Source organism: Ictidomys tridecemlineatus, chromosome 9, assembly GCF_052094955.1.
Source record: "Ictidomys tridecemlineatus isolate mIctTri1 chromosome 9, mIctTri1.hap1, whole genome shotgun sequence".
NCBI classification, from domain to species: Eukaryota; Metazoa; Chordata; class Mammalia; order Rodentia; family Sciuridae; genus Ictidomys; species Ictidomys tridecemlineatus.
This window is the reverse complement of record NC_135485.1, coordinates 61,807,944-61,831,902: the sequence shown is the minus strand read 5'-3', so window position 1 is coordinate 61,831,902 and position 23,959 is coordinate 61,807,944. Positions and strand designations below refer to the sequence as shown.

The window sequence follows — 23,959 nt, the reverse complement described above, 5'->3', positions numbered from 1 at the left end:
TTTTCAAGAAAAAAAAATATGAAGACAAATACATTGAAGAAGGAAAGAACTATTTTATTTCACCCACATTATTCCTGTCCCAAGGTAGCATAGCTGAGTCCCAAGAGAGACTATTTTGATCCATGACTTTTCCTACTGGGGGAAAGTGAGAGCTGAATGAAAGATTGGCTTGCCCACAAAGTTCATTTTAGTCCTGTCTATTCCAGATCACTGAGGGTATCTGCATGACTAAATTGAGTGGGGTGAGTGGATGCTTGGGTATGGAAGCAAGGAAAAAAAGCATTGAGGTTCACAGAAATCATCAGGCAGATCTCAAAAACCAGACATAGATTTTTATTAACTGGCTTATGAACTCCACCAAGAGGGCTACCCACAAACCCCATGGAAAACCTTACCTAAGGATCACTCAATGTGCTGACCTGAGCCCTCAGCATTTTATGTGTACTCTCAAGATGGCATGTGTAAGCATCTCCTGGGGGTCAAGCAAATACCCACAGACAGCATGTGGATATCAGTAGGAAGTTCAACTTTTTAAGATTAGAAAACAGTAAATTGACCTTGAACACCCCAAGGCATTACTATGGGGGAAAAATGGCAGGTACACAATACCTGTCCTAATGTAGCCACATCAAAAGAAAACATACAATCTTAATACATCCACCTCACTCTCTGAGAGAAGGAGACTGGGTTGGGTGCACCCGTAGAAAAGAACTAAGTGACCTTTAAAATCTCTAGTTGGGATGACTAATAATATTCTTTAATGATGATAGTAAAGACTGAGAAATATGATTATTTCAATTAAAAAACAGCAATGTCAAATTTCAGGGAACATAACAAATTTAAAAAAAACATAGCATCATTAAAGAAAAAAGAAATAAGGCTCAAATGTTTGACCACCCCCCACCTCGATTGTGAACTCTAAATTGCCTGGAAAATAATTCAAAATAATTACCGTGAAGAAATTCTAGTAAACTATAAGAAAACATAGATTTACAGCTGAATAAAATCAGGAGAAGAATAATTAAACACAATGAAAAATTTAACATTTAAATTTCCTTTTTAAGAAAGAGGAAAACATAAGGAAAAATAAAACCAGTCAAGTATGGTGAAACATAATTCTAATCCCAGAAATACAAGAGGTTGAGGCAAGAGGATTGCAAGTTCGAGGCCAGTGTGGGAAATTTAGCAAGAACTTCAGCAACTTAGTGAAATGTTGCCTCAAAATAAAATGTAAAAAGAACTGGAGATGTAGATTAGGAAAAAGTGCCCTGGGTTCAATCCACAAGATAGAAAGGAATAAAGAAAGGAAGAAAGGAAAAGAGGGGGAAGAAATGCTGAAGCTGAAGGCTGCAATTACTGAACTGAAAAATTCAGCACAGAATTACAATAGTTGACTCAATCAGAAGAAAGAATAGATAACCTTAAAGACAGATCATTTAAAATTATCTAGTCAGAAAACAAACACAAAGAAACTAAAAGAAAAATCCTGTGTGATTTTTGGGATGCTGTAAAATGAAATAATAGAAATAATATCTCTATGATGGTAGTTCTAGAAGGAACAGAGAACGAGAAAAGGACACATGGCTTTTTAAAAGAAAGAATGAAGTAAAATTTCCCAAATCTGAGAAGAGAAAGGAATACTCAGATTCATGAGACTCAAATAAATCAAAATAGGCTGAATATGGGCTGGGGATGTGGCTCAAGCGGTAGCGCGCTCACCTGGCATGCGTGCGGCCTGGGTTTGATCCTCAGCACCACATACCAACAATGATGTTGTGTCCGCCAAATACTAAAAAAATAAATATTAAAAATTCTCTCTCTCTCTCTCTCCTCTCTCACTCTCTCTTTAAAAAAAAAATAGGCTGAATATCAATTCATCTTCTACAAGACATGTCATAACAAAACTGTCAAAAGTCAAAGACAAAGAGAGAATTTTGTAAGCATCAAGAGAGAAATGTAATTCATTGTAAAAGGACCCTGCCCCATACTCCATAATAAGACTACCAGTGGACTTATCAAGAGAAATCTTATAAGCCAGGAGAGAGTAAGATGATACATTTGAACAGCTGGGGAAAAAAAGGAAAAGATAACCAATAATACTTCCTTTGCACAGCTGCCCATCAAAAATGTGGGAGATAATTGAAAGCTCAGGAAATAATATAAGAATTAATAGATGGATGGCACCAAATTAATAAGATTCTCCACTGCAAAGAAACTAAAAGAGCATGAAGAAAGATTTCATAGAATGGGAGAAAATCTTTGTAAGCTACTTTTCTGACAGAGCATTATTATTTAAATATTATAAAGAACTCAAAAATTCACCACCAAATCCAAAACAACAAAAACAATAAATGGGCAAATAAACAGGTACTTCTCAAAAGAAAAAATACAAATGGCAACCAAATATATAAAAAAATTTCAACATTTTTATCAATTAAGAAAGTGCAAATCAAAACTACACTGACATTTTATCTCATTCCAGTTAGAATGGTAGCCAACAAAAATATAAACAAGAATCAGTGATGGAGAGGATGCAGGAAAAAGGAATACTTTTAAACTACTGGGATTGTAAATCAGTACGACCACTATGAAAATCAGTATAGAGGTTCCTCAGAAAACTAGAAATGGAATTGCCATATGACCCAGCTATGATGTTCCTTGGAATTTATCCTAAAAATTAAAATCAGCATACTACAGCAATACATGTATACCCATATTTATAGTAGTACAATTTCAATAGCCAAATTTTGGAACCAACTTAGCTATCTATCAATAGATGAATGAATAAAGAATATTTGACATATACACATGATGGAGTTTTATTCCATTATAAAAAAGAATCAAATTGTTTCATTTGCATGAAAGTGGATGGAACTTGAAAACATTTTGTTAAATGAAATCAACAAAACTCAGAAAGTCAAAGTTCATGTGTTTTCTCTCAAATATATAAGCTAGAGAGAAAATTAATGGAAAAGAAGGTGTGAGAGATTTCATGAAAACATAAGAGAGACTAGTATATTTAAGGAAGAGAGACCAGGAGGAGAGAAGAGGAAAGGGAAAGGGGACATACAGGAGAGTGGTACTGACCAAATTATGTTATTATAATGTGTGCATGAATGAATATGTAACAACAAATCCCACCTTTATTTGTAACACATTAATTTAAATGAAGAAAAAAAAACTTTCCCAGACAAAAGATGAGGGAGTTCATTTTTTTTAATGGTAAAGTTAAATACTTTCAGAGTACTCTTAATACTGTAATGGTGTGAAAACCACTTTTAGAGCAGTCACAAAAGTTAAAAGACAAAAGTATTAAAAATAACTATAGCTGTAATAATCTGTCAATGAATACAAATTATAAAAATATAGCAATACTGACATAAATGACATCAAGTGGGGGAGAAGAAAATCTTTGTATGTTAATAAGCTTAAGTTTTTAGAAGTTTAAAACAGGATTTTTAAAAATCTATGAGATGTTTATTTAAGCCTCATGGTGGTTGCAAAGAAAACACCTTTAACAGACATGCACAGATGAAAATAAAATTTTGTTAGTGGATACAAATTATAAGCTGATGTAAATAGTGAGACTGTTAACATCAGCACTACAAAAAAGTGACAAAAGCAACAAGGAAAACATCAAGAGAGAAAAGAACAAAGAAATTACAAAATAGTTACGAAACAATTAGTAAAATGACAATAAAAATTCTCACCTAGATATTAGACAAACAATAGAAAAGATCAATGAAAGAGTTTTCTGAAAAGATAAAGCTAACAAACATTTAGCTAGACAAAGAAGAAAAGAAAGATACTCAAATAAATAAACTATTAAAAGGAGACATTAATAATGACATTATAGAAATACCAAGAATCATGAGGATATTACAAACAATTTTATGCCAACAAATTGAATAACATAGAAGAAATAGAAAAATCCCTAGGAACATACAATTTGTCAAGATAGAATCGTGAAGAGAGAAAATGGAAACAGACTAATAATGAATGAGAAAATTAAATCAGTAATTAAAAAAACCAACAGATAAAAGCCCAAAACATATGGATTCACTGGTGAATTCTTCCAAATACTTAAAGAAAAATTAACATTAATATTTTGTGAAATCTTCCAAAAGAGTGAATAGAACACTTCCAAGTTAATTTTATGAGACCTGCTTCATTCTTATACCAACCCAGACAAGGACTTCACACACAAAAAAGTTGCTGGCCAATATCTCTACTGGACTCATATGCAAAATTCTTCAAGAAAAAACTAGCAAACTAAATTGAATAGCAAATGCAAAGAATAATTTACCATGACCATGTGGGTTTAGACCATGAGATACAAGGAGAAGAGAGGGAGAATGGAAAAGAAGTAATTATGTGAAGAGATGAGTATGTTAATTAACTTGACTGTAGTGATCATTTCACAATATATACATATATATCATAACAATATTTAAATATGAAACATTACTGTCTCCTTTTTTCCCTTTCTAGGGATAGTGTATAAGCAGGGGGGCCTTATCATTTTATTTTCCAAACTAGGATCATTTTGAGAAAGATAGGGGCTACTATTAATGGCTACACCAAGACAGCAAGAGTTAACCTGGACTATCCAGACAGCATTGAGATGTGTGGTCTCCACACCTATAAACCATTTAAACTTTGCTGACTTAGAGTTGATTTATCCAATGTTTATGTAAAATGCTTCCAAAGTTTAGCCATAGATTTGCCAAACCTATGATAATGATGTTTTAAAAATACTAAAACATGTTTTCTTATGGTTGATCTTTTTATTTTATTTTATTGCTGTGGAAAAATCATATTACATGGAATTGTAATTGTGGTACAGAGACATGAAATTTAATCTAGAATAATAAACATTTCTGCTATTTTTTCTATTTTTCAATTAATATCAGAGCAATAAAATATTCTATAATAAAAGTTTTCATGAAATATCATATTGCGTGTAAAAATATGTGTGATCAGTTATTTTGGTTGGTAAGAATGTGAAATTGAAAGTTTAGGGTTTTATGTTAGTTAAATTGGCTCCTATTCAAGGATATATATTGTATCTGTAATTTCAATCAGCTGTTTAATAAATGCATATGGCAGTTGGTAATATATAGATCACTGCTGAAAAAATCCACTGTAAATGTTAGAAAAATAATTATGAACATAAAGAATACTAGTGACAGACAGTCTCAGAAGCATCATTTAGTTTAATTCAATACAATTCTAAACATGTATTCTATGCCAGTAATGGTCCTGGGTATATAATGATGAAAGGAAACACTTCTTACCTTTGAGGAACTCAATAATCTATATATTGGGAGTAAAAATTTGAACCAAGATTATAATAAAGCAAAAATTACACAATAGATATTTGTGGCTGGTACTCTTGGCACATAGGGGTTAAAAAAGTGTGTGTTTTTTAAAAATTATTTATCATGGGATTTTTCTTATGGAAAGCTGCAGGACCAAGCATGTTAGATAGAAAAAAATAATAAAAGGTTCAATAAGAACTGGAAAATGTACAAACATCAATGTTAGCCATTATGAGAGTAGACAAGGGGGGATGAAGAAGAAAGTGAATCAGCATGGATTGAGAATTAAGTGTGAAATGTGGTTTTACTTGTCTTCTACTAAAGTGAAGAAACTTTAGGTATATCTTACCTTTAATGAAATGGGCTTAGAGTGAAGGAAACAAAGGGAGGTGGAGCCGGCTTTCCTATCATTTAAAGGCAGATAAATTGAAGGAAGATTTCATTGCTTGCTGGGTATCACTCCAAATTCTCACCTGGGTAAAAGGGCAGATGGGCACCTGTCTGGTTTATTTACCATATCTTGTGCTCCGAACCAAAAATGTGGTGTCAGGTAGATGGGTGGTTGTAGAAGACAATGAAGGAGAGGTGAATGAACTATATAACATCTGGGACACTTGACTAATTGCAGGACCTTAGAGATAAAGAATACTGTAACCCAATGAGTAGTAGCCCTAAGCAATGGAGGAAGGGTGAGCAATAATAACAGATATACCCATTCCAGAGTTCCCCATTGTAGACATATAGAGATAGATTTATGATAACATAAATCTCCTTCTAATTTTGTAATTGAAAAATAATTGGAAACATCCTGGATTGCTTCCCAGTTGCAAATGAGGGAGTAAGAACCTAAAGTCAAGTGAGAATGCTACTGACTAGTATTATAGCAGTTGAGTTATGTGGCTATTTGTGGTCAGAAAGAATAGGAAGCCTCTTCTCAGAGCAAAATGGGGGTGGAGTGGGGGAAGAAATGGGTGTGGATGTCACAGATGGCCATACCTTAATCTCAGTCTCTTGATATTGTTATAACAATTGCTACTAATGTTACTTTACATTAATGTAGTACATTATCATTTACAAGAATGACTTTTATACTATAATGTCTAAAAACCAAAGGAGAATGGCAGGGCATGCAGGTATGTGGCTATTTTTTATAGAAGAGAAAATTGCAAGTGAAGAATATTCTATGTATTCTAGAGAAAGTTGAAGTAACAGAATATTCAGTCTATGATTTTATGATAATTTTTTTTCATTGCTGGTCTTTCTCAATTATTACCTTATTACCATCAGTCAGGTTTCTCATGTGAAGCCCAAAGTTCTGCAATCCCACAGAAGCAGTGAAGATTGTCGTCTCAGTGCAAACCATACAGAGAGGATGGCAAGGATTAAACTCCAAAGAGAAGATTTTCCAGCCAATCGTCCTTTACAGTTAAAAAAGCAAAAACTAATAAAAGGTTATTTTTATCTTAGGGAGTATAAGGGCGATTCTCTTGACAACCATGCCTAATTTACCACGTTGCTTACAGCAAGGCTGGAAACCTCTGAGCTTTGCTTGGATCTATCAGGACAGGGGTAGATGTGTGTTTTGGATAGGGGATGTTACAACTCTACATAGATTTCCATGCTAAGCCAGAGTGGCAATTGAAATAAGCTTCCTGGTCAGTCTTCTTGTTCCAGAGCCCCATCTTCCCTTGTACTGATCCTTATCATGTTATGGATGTGGAATGATTCTTGCAGGAACCGTTGTTTATGAAAGTGCCAGGGCTGTTGCCTGAGTGAGACAATGGACAGAACCGATGATCTAGTCTAGGCCATCTCCAGACACACAACATCCTTCATGGCAGTTCCTCCAGTTTTCGAGATTGAATGGAGTACTTCTTACACCTGACACCATTTCCCTCCCCTTCTCTTACTAAACTAGGCCATCTTAGAAGTTAGGGTAAATAAGGCTCTCTGGAGGTTTTCTGGCTCCAAGGCAACTCTTTTGTTCTATTTCTGCCAGCAGACCAAGAGGAAAGCACTTCTAAAGGCCACATGGCTTACAGCAGACAAGGAGCTGAGAAAAGTGCCTGTGAAGTCACAGCCATTCATTCTCTTTATATCTGTCTCTGTCTCTCTCTCTCTCTCTCTCCACTTAACATTAACAGGGAGGATATATTATATGCCCAAGGAACAATTTTAGGTGTTTAAAATAGAATGAGTAATGACATACAGTCCCTGCCTTATGAATTCACTAATAGAAAACTAATAAACCAAAAAGTACAGGAAGACACAGGAGGGAAACCTTACCCAGACTGGAGGAGGAGAAAGACAAAGGATAGCTTCCTGACAGGAATGGTACTACAACTGGATCTTAAGAAAGTAGTAGAACCTGGCCAGGGAAAAAAATGGGATCAAGGATGGATAAATTCTCTTTTCAATAATATAGCATGGGGAATCTTTCAACAACTGAATGGAGAATTCTAGGGATGGAGTGGCTGACAATTCCTTATCAATGGAACAGAAAGTGAAAGCAAGCACTAGGATATGAAACTAGAGGTATACCCTTGTTCAACCATAACAAACATGTGATCGCTAAACTGCAGTCAATGGGAATATATGATGATTGTCAACAGGAAAGTGGCCTGGCTAGATTGGCAATTCGGAAGGACCATCCCATCCCAGCAGTGGTGGGGAATGGATTTAAGGGGCTGTGGATGGAGAGTGTGAGAATCCCAGGGACAAGTTCATAATCTCTTTCAGTAATCAAGGCTAGATTTAAAAGAGATTATATGTTATGGACATGGAGAAAAAGATATATTTTAAGGGAACACATAATTAAATAAGTCATTAGTGAGAAGTGCTACAAATGACTCTTATGTTCCTAGTTTGAGAAGTTGGATGGATAGTGGCACCACCATTTGGAGTATTTTTATGCCTTTAGTTTCGATGAAGGGGAATATTTCTTAAGCTTGACTGACCATTTCTCTACTGATTTGGTGTGGACTGTACACAGCCCCTGAGAATATATGCAAGAACCTGAGAGGGAGACAGAGACACTCAAGTGTAGGAGAAGAGTTGAATATCACAGTTACCATGACAACCAAAAGGAATAAAAAGTAGAAGAAAAATAATGAGGAGATAACCATTGTCAAATACAAAAAAAAAAAAAAAGGAATGAGAAAATGAAGACCAAAATTTGGTGGCCATTATTGATAACTGTCCTCCTAGGGGTTAAGGTGTATTTATCTTAGGCTAAGGAGATTTTATAGATAAGTGATTTTTGCTGCTTCTATCAGAATTATAAGACTAAAATTATGTTCTCTAAAAATAACAAACATTTAACATATTCTCTCTATCCTGGAAGTTCTTGGCAATTCATATTTTGCAACTTTGATAATATTTTGAGCCTATTGCACCAGCACCCTCATCCCTCACTTTTACATCATGAAGATTGAAATGCTATTTAGGTTTCCTGATGTTTCTACATGAAGTCACAAATTCTGCATTGGAATCACCATACTTTCCTTTTGCATCTAATGTTTATAAATTCTAGGCTTTGCTAGAATTACAATTTTCTACTCATGACTGTGATGAGGATTTTCCTTATAAGAACTTTGAGAACTGAGAGAGGACACCAAGGTATTTTCTGGGCCGTGGAGATAAGGAAGGGGAGTCAGGAAGAAAAACTTGGGGTATTATAGGTATGTTTTAAGGGAGACCAGCCACTTTTCCAGGCTCAGATACTATAATTATGCCTGGAGGTATAAACTTTGTGAAAACTGGAAGATGTGCAATTAGCTATAAATGAGTATTTGACATGAGGTTTAGGCAGTTTGGAGGTATGATAGGGAATGTTATTGGAGCCGAGAAACTTCCTATACTACTGCTGTATCTGGAGAGATTTTACCAAGTTAGTGGTACAGCACCTTTCTTAAGTGGGCTGAAGTTTTGCAAATTTTGGTGGTAGTGATGGATAGACAGGACAAGAAGAATTCAAAATATTTCCCGTAATATCTACCCCATGATATTACATCTGTGAATATGCTATGTTCCTGAACAAAAAGGACTTTCAAGATGTAACCAACATTACTAGTTGTTTGACCTCAAAATAGGGAAAATACCCTGGACATAATATAATCATCTGTGGTTTTGAAAGCAAATGAGGAAGAGAGAAGTCAGGGAAATTGAAAACATTGAGAAGAAGTCAGTATGTTGTTGATAGCTTTAAGATGGAGGGGCCATGGAGACTACAATCATATATTCAAAAGGAACTGAATTCTGCCAACAATCTAAATGAGCTTGGGAGTGAATTCTTTCCCAAAGTGTCCAGAAGGAATTTCAGCTCTGCTAACACTTGATTTCAGCCTTGTGAGACCTTGAGCTGAGAACCCAGCCCAACCATGATGGACTTCTGACATGCAGAACTGGGACATGAAAAATGGTGTTATTCCAGGTTGCTAAAGTTGTGGTAATGTGTTATTCAGTGATAGAAACCTAATGTTAGACATAGTAGGAACTTTAAGATACCTTAAGGGAGCATGTTGAAGAGGAAATTAATGTTTTAGGATAGTTGGAATGCTGGGATGGACTGGAAGCTCAGAATCTATTTTGAATATTGAAAGGAATGTGACCTCATTTTGTACTCAAGTTTGGGGAATCAGGAGTATAAGTTATAATCATAATGTAATCTAGGAGAAATAACAAAAAACAACACTGGAACAACACAAGCTAAAGTAGTGAGAATTTCCACACAGTAAGAAAAACAACCTTAGGCAAAAAGAGAAGTTAGCATATTCAGAGCCTTTGACTTTTCAGTGGACATTTTTGTACTTCTGTACAAGATATGAAAAACTATCTTTTAAAAATGCCTATTTTTAAAAGAACTATAAGAGATAAATCAAGGAAATACATACTGGTTCAGTCTGGACCAGAATTAAACTAGAAGTAGCTGTTTGTAATAGCCCACTGTGGTGTTGTAGTAAGAATCAAGGGGGGCCAATATTCAACAGAAGGAGTTATAGGAGCTCATCCAGCTAGTCTTTCACATCTGACACATCTCCTTTTTAAGGACTTCTTCATTTACATAATACTTTTTAATGTTCTTATTAGTAAAACCACTGCCTTATATTTCACTCCATAAATTCCTATATTGAAACTCTTCACTATCCTACAGTGCTCCACAATCTCTTCCTTTGCAACTGATTTTTCTTTTTCCTTTTTGCATTTTTCATAGCGAAACAGGGAGAAGCAAAGTCTTATCATGTTTGTGAGTCATAATTTGATGAATATGAGTCAGAAGCAAATGATCCAAATATCCACTATCATCCATTCTAGAAATCTGAGTCATCTTAGGCTTTTCCCTTTTCTTTACCCTACATCTTGCCAGATCAAGTCTCGTAGACTATCTCTTTAATCTCTTATATCTATATCCTTCTTTCCAAATGCTTCTTTGCATGATTATTCTTACCTGAATTAATAAAACAGCTTTGTGATCAGTCTTCACTCCTCTGTCACATTTGGTCAGCATTACCTCTCCTCTTTAACCCCCTTCAAATTACACTTATCTTCAATAATATCACATAATATACTATATTCATGCTCAAAATACTTTCCCCAAACCAAAGGCTTTCTGAACATACTCAATAGCTTAACACACAAACTTCTTGAAACCCTGAATTTGACTTCCTAGTCATCCAGTATACTCTCAACTCTTTAACTTTTTCTACCATGTTCATTATTTTAAATATACCATTCCAGGCTCTGTGATGCTTTCCTACCTGTGGACATACTGTTTTCTTTGACTGACCTGAACTGTCCTCTCCATGGGATTTTTTTTTTCTTTTTGTCCTGGTAAATCCTTCTCATACTTAAACTCTCATATGACACAGTACCTCCTCTGTGATAATGTACAACTCTCAATCAACAAAACTTATAGCCAGTGTCTTGGATGAATAGATATTCTACTATAGAAACTAAGGTTCTATAATCAATGATTTACTATTCTGTCTTCTCAACTGTCTATGAGCTCAATTTGGCTATTCCTACAGTTTACTGCAGTACCTGTTGCTTGGCCATTTCTGATGTTTGTTGCCATTATTCTAATTAATAATACATTTTTCTTCTGGTGCTATGAGATTGCAAATAGTGATATAACTTGACATTTATCTTCATCATTGCCTCCTCTTTTGCTTTTTTTCTGTTTTCATATTCTTTTTTCTTTAGTCACCTCCTTCCTCACTCAGAACTCAGAGTTGGACATTATTAAACACTTATACATTAGTACAAAATAATCTGCCTTCTCTTTTGTTTGCCAATTATATAGGCTTCTATAGTTACAGAGGTATTTATGCTCTATCACTTTAAGGGAAGTTATTTTTGAGTGGAAATTGCAGAGGTGTCCGACTCCTCCAACAACATACTTGACAACCTATTTTGTGGGTACAAAAAGTAACTAACTGTTAGTGTGACAAAGCATGAGCCACCCCAATGGAAGTTAAATTGTAAAGCTCAGTATAGTTGCATAAAATAACTTGTATTTAAAAATTCATTGTTCCACACTTGAGGAGCTTGTAAGATATTTTTCAGCACATTAAAACTTAATAATGATGATGAAACCTAGAAAGTACACTAGAAATATTTTGTAAATTTTAAAAAATGTAATGTGAAATATTTCAAACATATCCCTAAGTAGAAAGAACAGAATAATGCTTCCCTGGGTACTCATCATCAACTTAAAATATTATTCACAAATGACCCATCACTTTCATCTCTTTCCTCCTACAAACTCCTCTCACCAATGAGATTATTTTAAAGCAAATTCCAATTCCAAACACCCATAAAGTTTCATCTGATAAAACTTCAATATGGCTCTCTGAAAGATAGCACTTTAAAAAGAATATAACTATAGTTTTATTATCATATCTTAAAATTACAGTAATTCCTCAGTATCATCAAGTTCCCATTTATTATGCAAATTTTCCACAACTATTTCATATATTTCTTTTTTATAGATGTTTTGACTAACTCAGGGTCCAAGTGAGATTCATATTTTTCAAGAGTTCTGATACTTCAACCATTGGAGGATAAAGCCATTGAGAGAACTGAAATAACTTTGAAATAATGTTTGACAATAGAGAATTGTCTAACTAAAGAGTAGCGGTGCCAAGTGTGGTGGTACACTCCTGTAATCCCAGTGGCTGAGAAGGCTGAGGCAGAAAGATCATGAGTTCAAAGCCAGCCACAGAAAATGTGAGGTGCTAAGAAACTCAGGGAGATCCTGTCTCTAACTAAAATACAAAATAGGGCTGGGGATGTGGTTTCAGTGGTTGAGTGCCCCTGAGTTCAATCCATGGTACCCACTCCCCAGAAAAAAAGAGTAGCAGTATACTCACAGTTATGGTAACTGATATTCATAAAGAATTTTTATAGAGATTCTCAAGATGGTGGATTAGCATGAGGCAGCATTTCTCTTAGCTACCAGTAGCCATGACTCAAACAGCAGGAATAACACATCTCCCTGAGGTTTAGAGTGAGAATTCATGATCCTAGAAGGCAGTCTGCCCTAGGATAACCAGAGACTGTTCAGCTCATTAATCGGAGATATCTATCTATCTATCTATCTATCTATCTATCTATCTATCTCTACTGGTCAGTGATCCAGAAGCCATCTTGGGATTACAGGTGGCAGAGCCTAAGGAAATTGGAAACCCAGATCCATGAGTTTGCATTTCACTGTGGGAACACAGGTTAGAGAGGCTGAAGAGAGCTGGGCTCTTCCCAGCTCTAAGAACCCAGAGGCTGACAGGGGCTGATGGGACTGGTTACAGTGGGTCAAAGTCAGAAAGCTGGAAGAGGGTGTGAGGGCATTTTCCCCTCAGCTCACCCAGCCAGTCAGTCCTCTGCCCTTCCCAGGGCATACCTTGGGATAGCAGTTGCTGGGTCCCAGCACCAGCCTGGTTTCCAACTCTCTCACCCCACAGTGTGGCATCCACAGGTCTCTGTGTCCTGGAAGATCCAGAATCGGTTCACCACTCAATAGGGCTTTCCTGCTCCCCAGTACCTATTCTCCAATTCCTACCTGGCACCCAACCCTGCCCAGGTCTCATAGCTTATTGACTGCCCCACATTGACTTCAAATGATTCAACCTTGGTATACTAGCTGGGTCCCTGATGTGGCTAGGTCCCCAATTGCCCCACAGCTACTTAGCCACTGGACCACTCAGTCCCGTGTGCAGCTTCATGGCCGCCTGCAGGCCTGGCCTTGATCCACCCTGTGCAGAGCAGCTGATGGCCCCACGTGGCTACTGAGATGGGAAGCTGAGAAACTTGAGCATGAGCACAAACAATTGTTCAATTTTTAATTGAGTTTTTTTCTCTTTTCTTTTTCTTTTTTTCTCACATTTCCACTATTTTTGAAAGCAACTATTTTTCATGCATCAGTTTATTGAGGATTGAGATGTCTGAGTAGTATATTTCAGTTTTGTTTTTCATTCTTTTATTCATACCTTTTTCAATATATTTTTACTTTTAAAAAATTTCATTATATATTATATACATATATGTGTGTGTGTATATATATATATGTGTGTGTATGTGTGTGTGTGTGTATATATATATATATATATATATATATATATTTCTCTTCCATATTTGTATCCCTTCTCTTTCTCTTTCTCCTCCTTGTAGTCAACCTTGATTATTCCCTCTTTCACTCTTCATTCTTCCTGTAATTTTTTTCTCCTCCTTCCTTATGGGCATCACATTCTGAATCACTCCTGTTTTCTCTTTGTCCACCATCTAAAATTGTAAACCCTTTTGCAAACTTAGTGTTTTTCTTATAGAAAATATCTAAACACATCATTTCTATTTATTGCAACAAAACTGTAGATGTCAAAGAAAGGGCTATTTGGTTTAAGGCTGTATACTGTTTGCATTAGTTGCTGTTATTATTTGTCTCCCCCTTAAGTGGAGGATGCTAGAAAACTTCAGGGACATTATAAGTCTGAAGGGTAGAAACTGCTGCCTCAGGTCCACAATGCAAGATGGGTACATGCAAAAACAACATGAATAAACAGGTGAATAAATCACTCCAAACAAACCAATATGTGCCAAAATAGAGTAACAATGACAGCACAGTAGAAGAAATGTCAGAAAAGGAGTTTAGAACTACATAGTTAAATTGATCTGTGAGGTAGAGAATGGAGAAAAGAGTGAAATCATGGATAAAATTCAGAAAGTAAGAGATCACTTCAATTCTAAAAAGGAATCAAGAATAAATCTTCAAACTGAAGTAATCAACAAATAAAATTAAAATTTCAATGGAAAGTATCACCAACAGACTAGACCACTGGAAGATAGAACCTCAGGCAATGAAGGTGAAATATATATATATAATCTTGAAAATACAGTTGACCACACAGAGAAGATAGTAAGAAACCATGAACAGAACTTCCAAGAATTATGGGATAACATGAAAAGACCAAATTTAAGATTGATCAGGACAGATGTATGTACAGAGATACAAACAAAAGGAATACACAATCTTTTAAAAGAAATAATATCATAAAACTGCCCAAACCTAAAGAACAAAATGGAAAATTAAATACAAGAGGTAATATGACAGACCCACCCACACCAAGGCACATTATAATGAACATGTCTAATATACAGAATAAAGAAAAAAATTTAAAGGATACCAGAGAAAAACAATAGGTAACATTTAGATAGAAACCAATCTAGATTTTAACTGATTTCTCAACCCAGAGCCTCAAAGCTAGGAGGCCTTGGAATAATGTATATCAAGCAATAAAGAAAATGGATACAGCTGAGAATAATATGCCTAGCAAAATTAAGGTTCAGATTTGAAGATGAAATAAAAGCCTTCCATGACAAACAAACATTAAAAGAATTCACAACTAGAAAGACTGCTCTATAGAACATACTCTACAAAATTTTCCACAAAGATCAAATGGAAAAAAATAAAAAAGTGAAAACCAGCAAAGGGAGAAACTACACAAAAGGAATAATCAAAGGAGAAACTAATTCAAATTAAAAACCAGAAGAAATAAGCCAAAACAACAAGCAATATAAATCATATCTCAATAATAATCTTGAACATTAATGGTCTAAACTGATCAATCAAAACACATAAATTAACAGATTGGATTAAAAAACAAGACCCAATAGTATGCTCTCCCCTAAAGACTCACCTCACAGGCAAAGACATCCACAGACTAAAGGTAAAAGTATGGGAAAAAAAACATGTCATCCACATGAATCACATAGACAAGCAGGGGTTTTTATCCTCGTAACAGATAAAGTGGACTTCAAGCCAAAGTTAATCAGAAAGGACAAATAAGAACTTTTTATATTTGTTGTGGGAATTATATAACAGCAAGACATAACAATCATATTTATGCCCCAAACAATGGAGTATCTAGGTATAGCAAACAAACCCTTCTGAATTTCAAGAACCAAATAGACCACACACAATAATAATGGGTGACTTTAATATACCTCTCTTACTTACTGGATGGATCCTCAAAATAAAAACTAAACAAAAAAACTATAGAAGAAAACAGACCTATAAAGAATATTTCATCCATCAACAAATACATATAATTTCTTCTTAGCAGCACATGGATCCTTCTGTAAAATTCACTTTATCTTATGCTACAAAGCAACTCTTAGCAGACAAAAATAAAAATATAGACATAATATATCCTGCATTCTACCAGATTAGAAATCAATTATAGAATAAAAAATAGAAGCTACATTAATACCGGGAGACTAAATAATACAGTATTTAATGATGAATGGATAGCATAAGAAATATGGGATTAAATTAAAAAAATACCTAGAAATAAATCAGAATAGTGATACAATATATCAATATCTCTGGGATGCTATGAAGGCAGTACTGACAGGAAAAGTGCATTAAGCTCCTTCATTAAAATAATAGAAAGTCAATGAACAAATTATCTAACATTACATCTCAATGCCCTAGAAAAAAGAAGAACAAATCAACACCAAATGCAGTAGAAGACAGGAAATAATTAAAATCAGAGCTGAAATTAATTAAATTAAAACAAAAGAAACAATTTAAAAAATTGACAAAGTAAAAAGTTGGTTCTTTAAATAAATGAATAAAATTAATAAACTCTTAGCCACACTAATGAAGAGAAGGAGAACAAAAACTCAAATTATTATAATTCATAATGAAAAAGGAAATATCACAATGGATACGAATGAAATACAGAAGATAACCAGAAACTATTTTAAAAATTTATACTACAATAGAAAATCTTGAAGACATCCACAGATTTCTTGAGACATATGACTATCCAAACTGAATCAGGAGGACATACATATTTAAACAGATCAATTTCAAACAATAAAATAGAAGATGCCCTAAAAAGCCTACCAATTAAGAAAACTCCAGGACCAGACGAATTCGTAACAGACTTCTACAAGACTTTCAAAGAATTAACACCAATACTCCTCACATTATTCCATGAAATTGAAAAAGAAGAAACCCTTCCAAACTCATTCTATGAAGCAAGTATGACTCTGATACCAAAAATCAGATAAAGACATATCAAGGAAAGAAAACTTCAAACCAATATTCCTGATGAACATAGATGCTAAAATTCTCAATAAAATTCTGGCAAATTGCATGCAAAAACGTGTTAAAAAGATAGTCCACTATGATCAAGTGGGGTTTATCCTAGAGATTTTTGTATATTGGTTCAACATACAAAAAAATCAATGAATGTTTAAATTAAATAGACTTAAAGGCAAGAATCGAATGATCATCTCAATAGATGCAGAAAAAGTAGTTGACAAAATACAGTACTGCTTCTTACTCAGAACACTAGAAAAAACTAAGAATAGTAGGAACATACCTTAACATATAAAAGCTACATATGCTAAATACATGGACAATATCATTCTAAATAAAAAAAAATGAATAATTCCCTGTAAGAACTGGAATAAGACAAGGATGTCCTTATTCACCACATTTATTCAAATTTGCCCTTGAAACTCTAGCCAGAGCATTCAAAGAGATGAAAGTAACTAAAGTAATATGTATAGGAAAAGAACTCCTGAAACCATCATTATTGGGTGACAACATGATTCTATATTTTGAAGACTTAAAAACATTCCACCAGAAAACTCCTAGAACTAACAAATGAATTCAGGAAAGTAGCAGGTTACAAAATTTAATCAAATGTGCGCTATATATCAGTGATGAATGAACTAAAAGAGAAATTAAGAAAACTGCTCTATTCACAATAGCCTCAAAAAAAATTGTGAATCAATCAAACAAAAGAGGTGAAAGACCTCTACAATGAAAACTACAGAACATTAGAGAAAGAAATAGAAGATCTTAGAAGATGGAAAGATCTCCCATGCTCTTGGATAGGCAGAATTAATAGTGTCAAAATGGCCATACTATCGAAAGTGTTGATTTAATGCAATTCCTAATAAAATTCCAATGACATTATTAATAGAAATACAAAGTCAATCTTGAAATTCATTTCGAAAAAGAAGAGACCCTGAATAGCCAAATACTTAGCAAGAAAAGTTAAGCAGGAGGCATCATAATACCAGACCTTAAATTATACTACAGAACCATAATAACAAAAATATAATGGTATTGGCAACAACACAGACATGAAGACCAATGTTTAGAATAGAAGACATAGAGACAAACCCATATAAATCCAGTTATCTCATATTAGACAAAGATGCCATAAACATACATTGGAGAAAAAATAGCCTCTTCAACTAACGGTGCTGGGAAAACTAGAAATCCACATGAAGTTGAATGAAATTGAATGCCTATCTCTCACCCTGCACAAAACTCAACTCAAAGTAGATCAAGGACATAGATACTGGACCAGAGACCCTGCACCTACTAGAAGAAAAAGTAGGCCCAAATCTTCACCATGTTAGCTTAGGAACTGACTTCCTTAACAAGACCCCTAAAGCATAAGAATTAAAATCAAGAATAGATGAGATGAAATTTAAAAAGTTAAGAATTAATAATAGGAAGAGAGAGCTGACAGAATAGGAGAAAATCTTTACCACTTGTACCTCAGATAGAGGGTTCATCTCCAGGATATATAAAGAACTAAAAAAAACTTAACACCAAAAAACAACCCAATCAATAAATGGTTTAAGGAAGTAAACAGACAATTCACAGAAGAAATATAATCAATCAACAATATATGAATAAATGTTTAACATCTCTAGCAATTAGAGATATCCAAATCAAAACTACACTGTGATTTTATCTCACTCCAGTCAGAATAGCAATTATCAAGAATACAAGCAAAGGGGCTGGGGATGTGGTTCAAGCGGTAGCACGCTCGCCTGGCATACCTGTGGCCCGGGGTTCGATCCTCAGCACCACATACAAAGATGTTGTGTCCGCGGAGACCTAAAATAAATAAATAAATTCTCTCTCTCTCTCTCTCTCTCTCTCTCTCTCTCTGCCCCTCTCTCTCTGCCCCTCTCTCTCCCCCTCTCCTATCTTTCTAAAAAAAAAAAAAAAGAATACAAGCAACAATAAATGTTGGTGAGAATGTGGGGGAAAAGGTACACTCATACATTGGGGATGGGGCTGCAAATTGGTGCAACCACTATGGTAAGCAGTATGAAGATTTCTCAGAAAACTTGGAATGAAAACACCACTTGACTCAGTTATCCCACTCCTCAGTTTATAACCAGAGGACTTCAAATCAGCATACTACAGTGACACAGCCAATTCTATGATTATAGCACCTCAAACCACAATAGCTAAACTATGAAACCAATCTAGGTGCCCTTCCACAGACGAATGGATAATGAAAATGTGGTGTATATATAAACAATGGAATATTATTTAGCCTTAAATAAGAATTAACTTAAGGCATTTGCTGGTAAATAGGTGAAGCTGGAGAATAGCATGCTAAGTGAAATAAGCAAATCCCCAAAATTCAAAGGCTAAACATTTTCTCTGATATGTGGATAATCATTTACAATAAGGGGAGGGGGACTTGGGAATAATAGAGGTACTTTCAATTCCACAGAGGGGAGTAAAGGGAGAGGAGAAGGTATGGAGGTAGAACAGATAGTAGAATGGTTCAGATATTGTTACTCTATGTGCATATATGATTACACAACCTGAGTAACTCTACATCATGTACAAGGAGTATAATGAGAAATTGAGGGAAGCCACCCATAAATTACATGAGGATCTTCTCTCAGCATGGAAGCCAGGGAGATTTAGGTTCGGCCTTGGGACCTATGCATGGCTCACCCATGGCAATAGATTGCCCAATGCATGTGACCTTTTTCTCGGCTCTGCTAGGATGATCTCTTATAGTAGCTCTGGAGGTGGGCATAACCCGTTGGAAACTGGACAGTCCACCTTTAAACTTTTTGGTGGAGAACATTCTATGGAAGGTCTTTGATGTTTCCCAATATAAATAAAGCAGGCAGAGGCTCCATTTTGCTAGATCTAGAACCTCAATCTATCGTATCAGCTTGCCTGTCCTGCCGCTGTTTTTGAAACTACTTTCTGTGTTCTATGGGAGGGGGTTGCAGTTTTATTTCCCTTAACTTTTCTTTCTCAGCCAGCCCATTCCACCCAGGGGAACCCCATTGCCTCCACCCACAGGGGACATGGGTAAGAACTTTAATCCTCTTATGTTTTAATTATAGGAGACAAAAAAAAAGAAAGATAAGAAAGCAGAAAAGGAAGAAAAAGAGAAAGAGAAGAAAAAAGGACATAACAAAACAACTGTTAAAGCTCTGTAAGAAGCTCTGGCTAAGCTTAAAAAAAAGAAGAAAGACAGAAGATGGCAGAGGAGGGAGGAATGCATAAAACGACTGGAAGAACTAGAAGTGAAGTGTAAAGAAGAGGAGTGATTGGAACAAGAAAAATGAGAAAGGAAAAAACAAAAAAAGAAAACAAAAGAACATTTAAAAAAAGAAAGGAAGCTTTTAACTAAATCCCAGAGAGAAGCCAGACTCAAAGCTGAAGCTACCCTTAAACTTTTACAAACTCAGGGTGTGAAAGTGCCATCAAAAGATTCTTTTCCAAAGAAAAGGTCAATCTTTGAAGGTAAAATAAGAAGAAAACACCACAGCAACTAGAAAATAAAGAAGTGTCTGAACCAATGGAATTAAGGGCTATTGTAGAAGTTTTAGAACAAGAAATCCAAGAAAAAGAAGAGACAGTATCCTCTGTTGAACCAGAATAAGAAGAGGAAACTGAGGATGGTGGATTGGATGATTGGGAAGCTATGGCCAGTGATGAGGAGAGAGAAAAAAGAAGGAAACATAGTTCAAATAGAATTAAAAGAAAACCTTAAAGAGAAGGAGGGGGAGGAAGAAGATGAAGAGGAGGAGGAGGAGGAGGAGGAGGGTGAAGAGGAAAGAGGAGGAAGGAGAATGTGAAGGCAGTGAAAGAGATAAGGAAGATGAAAAGATGTCAGATGAGAAAGACTCAGGGAAAACATTAGATAGAAAGCCAAGTAAAGAAATGAGCATTCTGCTGTCATTTATTTTATTTTTTAAAAAATCAATTAAAAAAAAGAAATGAGCTCAGACTCTGATGATGATGGAACTAAAGAAAAAAAGGGCTTATGACAAAAAAAAAAGAATTGAGAAATGGTGTCTTGAACATAGTAAAAATTTAAATACAGAAAAACTAAGAGCCCCTTTTATCTGTGTGCTTGGACATGTGGACACAGAAAAGACAAAAATTCTAGATAAGCTCCACCACACACACATCCAAGATGGTGAAGCAGGTAGCATCACATGCAAATCAGGGCAACAAATGTTCCCGTGAAACTAAGATGATTAAAAATTTTGACAGAATTTTTGGATTCCAGGAATGCTAATTATTGATACACCTGGGAATTCAGTAATCTGAGAAACAGAGGAAGCTCTCCTTGTGAAATTGCCATTTTAGTTGTTGATATTATACATGGTTTGGAGCCTCAGACAATTGAATCTATCAACCTTCTGAAACCTAAAACATGTCCCTTCATTGTTGCACTTAATAATGCACAATATATGATTATAAAAAGAGACCTGACTCTGATGTGGCTGCTACATTAAAGAAGCTGAAAAAGAATAAAAAAGATGAGTTTGAGGAAAGAACAAAAGCTATTATTGTAGAATTTTCACAGCAGGGTTTGAATGCTGCTTTGTTTTATAAGAATAAAGATCCCTGTTCTTTTGTGTCTTTGGTACCTACCTCCGCATACTGGTGATGGCATGGGAAGTCTGATCTACCTTCTTGTGGAGTTAACTCAGACCATGTTGAGTAAAAGACTGGCACACTATGAAGAGCTGAGAGCACAGGTGATGGAGGTTAAAGCTCTCTCAGGAATGGGAACCACTCTTGATGTCATATTGATCAATGGGCATCTGAAGGAAGGAGACACAATCATTGTTCCTGGAGTAGAAGGGCCTATTGTCACTCAGATTCGAGGACACCCATTATTCTCTCCTATGAAGGTAACTCCCTGGCTTCCATGCTGAGAGAAGATTCTCATGTCATTCATAGATGACTTCACATAAGAAATTATCCTCCATTTACATGTGATGTATCAAAATGCATTCTATTGTCATGTATAATTAATAAGAGGAAATAAAAAATATGTAAGAAAATAATTTTCAGAGAAAAGACAGTGTTTGCAATATAATAAGATGAAGCGTTGTATATGTACAATAAGACAGCAAAATAGATATATTTATGTATATATATATATATATATATATATATAGTTGGTTATTTGCCAGTCACATTTGAGGCAACTTTTTTTTTAATAGTATGATTTGTGAATGAAGAACCAGCATGGAAAGCATAAAGAAGTAGAAGGCATTCAGGGGGTAAAGATTCTTGGAAAAGATCTGGAGAAAACATTATCGTAGCTGTATACATTTGTCTTTGTGTCTTCTATTCTGTTCTACTTGGTTTACCTCTCCTGGTGGCTTATAAAGAAAATGAAGTCCCTGTTCAGGTGCTCGTTCCTGCCTATGTCCCATGTGGGTGATGGGAATGGAGTTTCCCTCTGTGGAATGGACTGACTGAGAAATAAAAGCTAAGAGAATAAAACAGCAAAAAACCCCATAGAAAACAGAAAGTGGTTTCAAAAGCAGGGACATGACAGGCAAGCAAATTGGATAGATTGAGCTTCTAGACTCTGGCAAAATGGAGCTCACACCTGCTTTATTTATATTGGGAAACATCAAAGGCCTTCCATAGAAGGTTCTTCATCAAAAAAGGTTAAAGGTGTGCTGTTCAGTTCCTAATGGGTTAAGCCCATCTCCAGAGCTACTATGAGGGATCTTCCTAGCAGAGCAGAGATAGTGCATTGAACAATCTATTGCCCTGGGAGAGCCATGCATAGTTCCCAAGGCCAACTTATATCTCCCTGGCAGAGATTCAGATGCAGAGTTGTATATGTGCAATAAGACAGCAAATTGATATATTAATGTCCATATATAGTTGATTATTTGCCAGTAACATTTGAAGCAACTTTTCTTTATAGTAAGATCACAGAGAAGATAGGTAAATAATTTCTTGAAATTTGCCCTTTTGGCCCTTAGAGTAGCATATTATCTATCTGCAATTATATATAAAGAGATAATAATGAGAAACTAATGAAAGGACAGAGTGAAAGGTTAACACCATATAAGTTATTGGTTCTTGGTGTTATTTCCTGAGCTACAGGAGTTCTGTTGAGGAATTTGTTGCCTCTGCCTATATGTTGGAATGTTTTCTTCTAATAGTTGCAGAGTTTCTGTACCTAGGACTTTGATCAACTTTAGCTGGATTTTGTGTAGCGTAAGAGAAAGATCTAGCTTCATTCTCCTACATATGAATATCCATTGTACTTAGCACTTTTTATTAAACAGATTGGCTTTTCTTTAATATATGTTTTTGGCAGCTTGTTAAAAATCAGATTATCATAGCTGTATATATTTGTCTTTGTGTTTTCTAATCTGTTCCACTTCTCTGTTTTTATGCTGTTTTTATTATTGTTGCCTTGTAGTATAATTTGAAATTGGCTATTATGAGCCTTCCAGCATTGCTTTTTTTGCTCAGGATTTACTTTGGCTATTCTTGGTCTTTTGTTCTCTCAAGTAAACTTCAGGAATTGTTTTTTCTAGTTCTGTGAAGAATGTCATTGGTACTTAGATTGCTTTTGGTAGTATTGCCATTTTAACACTATTCATTCTGCCTATCCATGAACATGGGAGGTCTTTCTATCTTCTAATGATAAAAACAGTCATGGATTTGAAGAGATAGTATATTATTATATTATTATATTTTATATATAAATTATATATTATACATAAAAAACCTTTGCCAGCTATTTTTCTGAAGGAGAATTAATATCCAGGATACATAAAGGACAAAAATAAGCAAACAAACAAACATACAAAACCTCAATAACAAAAACAAACCACAAAAACCCATTCAATAAATGGTCAAATGAACTAAATGGACACTTCTCAAAAGAGGAAGTAAAAATGGCCAATAATCATATGAAGAAATGTTAAACATCTTTAGCTATCAAGAAAATACAAATTAAAAGGAAACCAAGATTTTTTTCTCACCCCAGTCAGAATGGCAATCATCAAGAATCCAAACA

At 35.1% G+C, this 23,959-nt stretch overlaps 1 protein-coding gene and 1 pseudogene across 1 annotated transcript in view; one reads left to right on the top strand and one right to left on the bottom strand.

Annotated features, from left to right (window-relative positions):
* The window catches only part of Cfap299 (cilia and flagella associated protein 299), a 582,352-nt gene that overhangs the window by 28,731 nt on the left and 529,662 nt on the right, over positions 1-23,959 (bottom strand). The gene's annotated exons all lie outside the window — the stretch shown is intronic.
* On the top strand, positions 7,907-21,950 carry LOC101976114 (eukaryotic translation initiation factor 5B pseudogene; annotated as a pseudogene).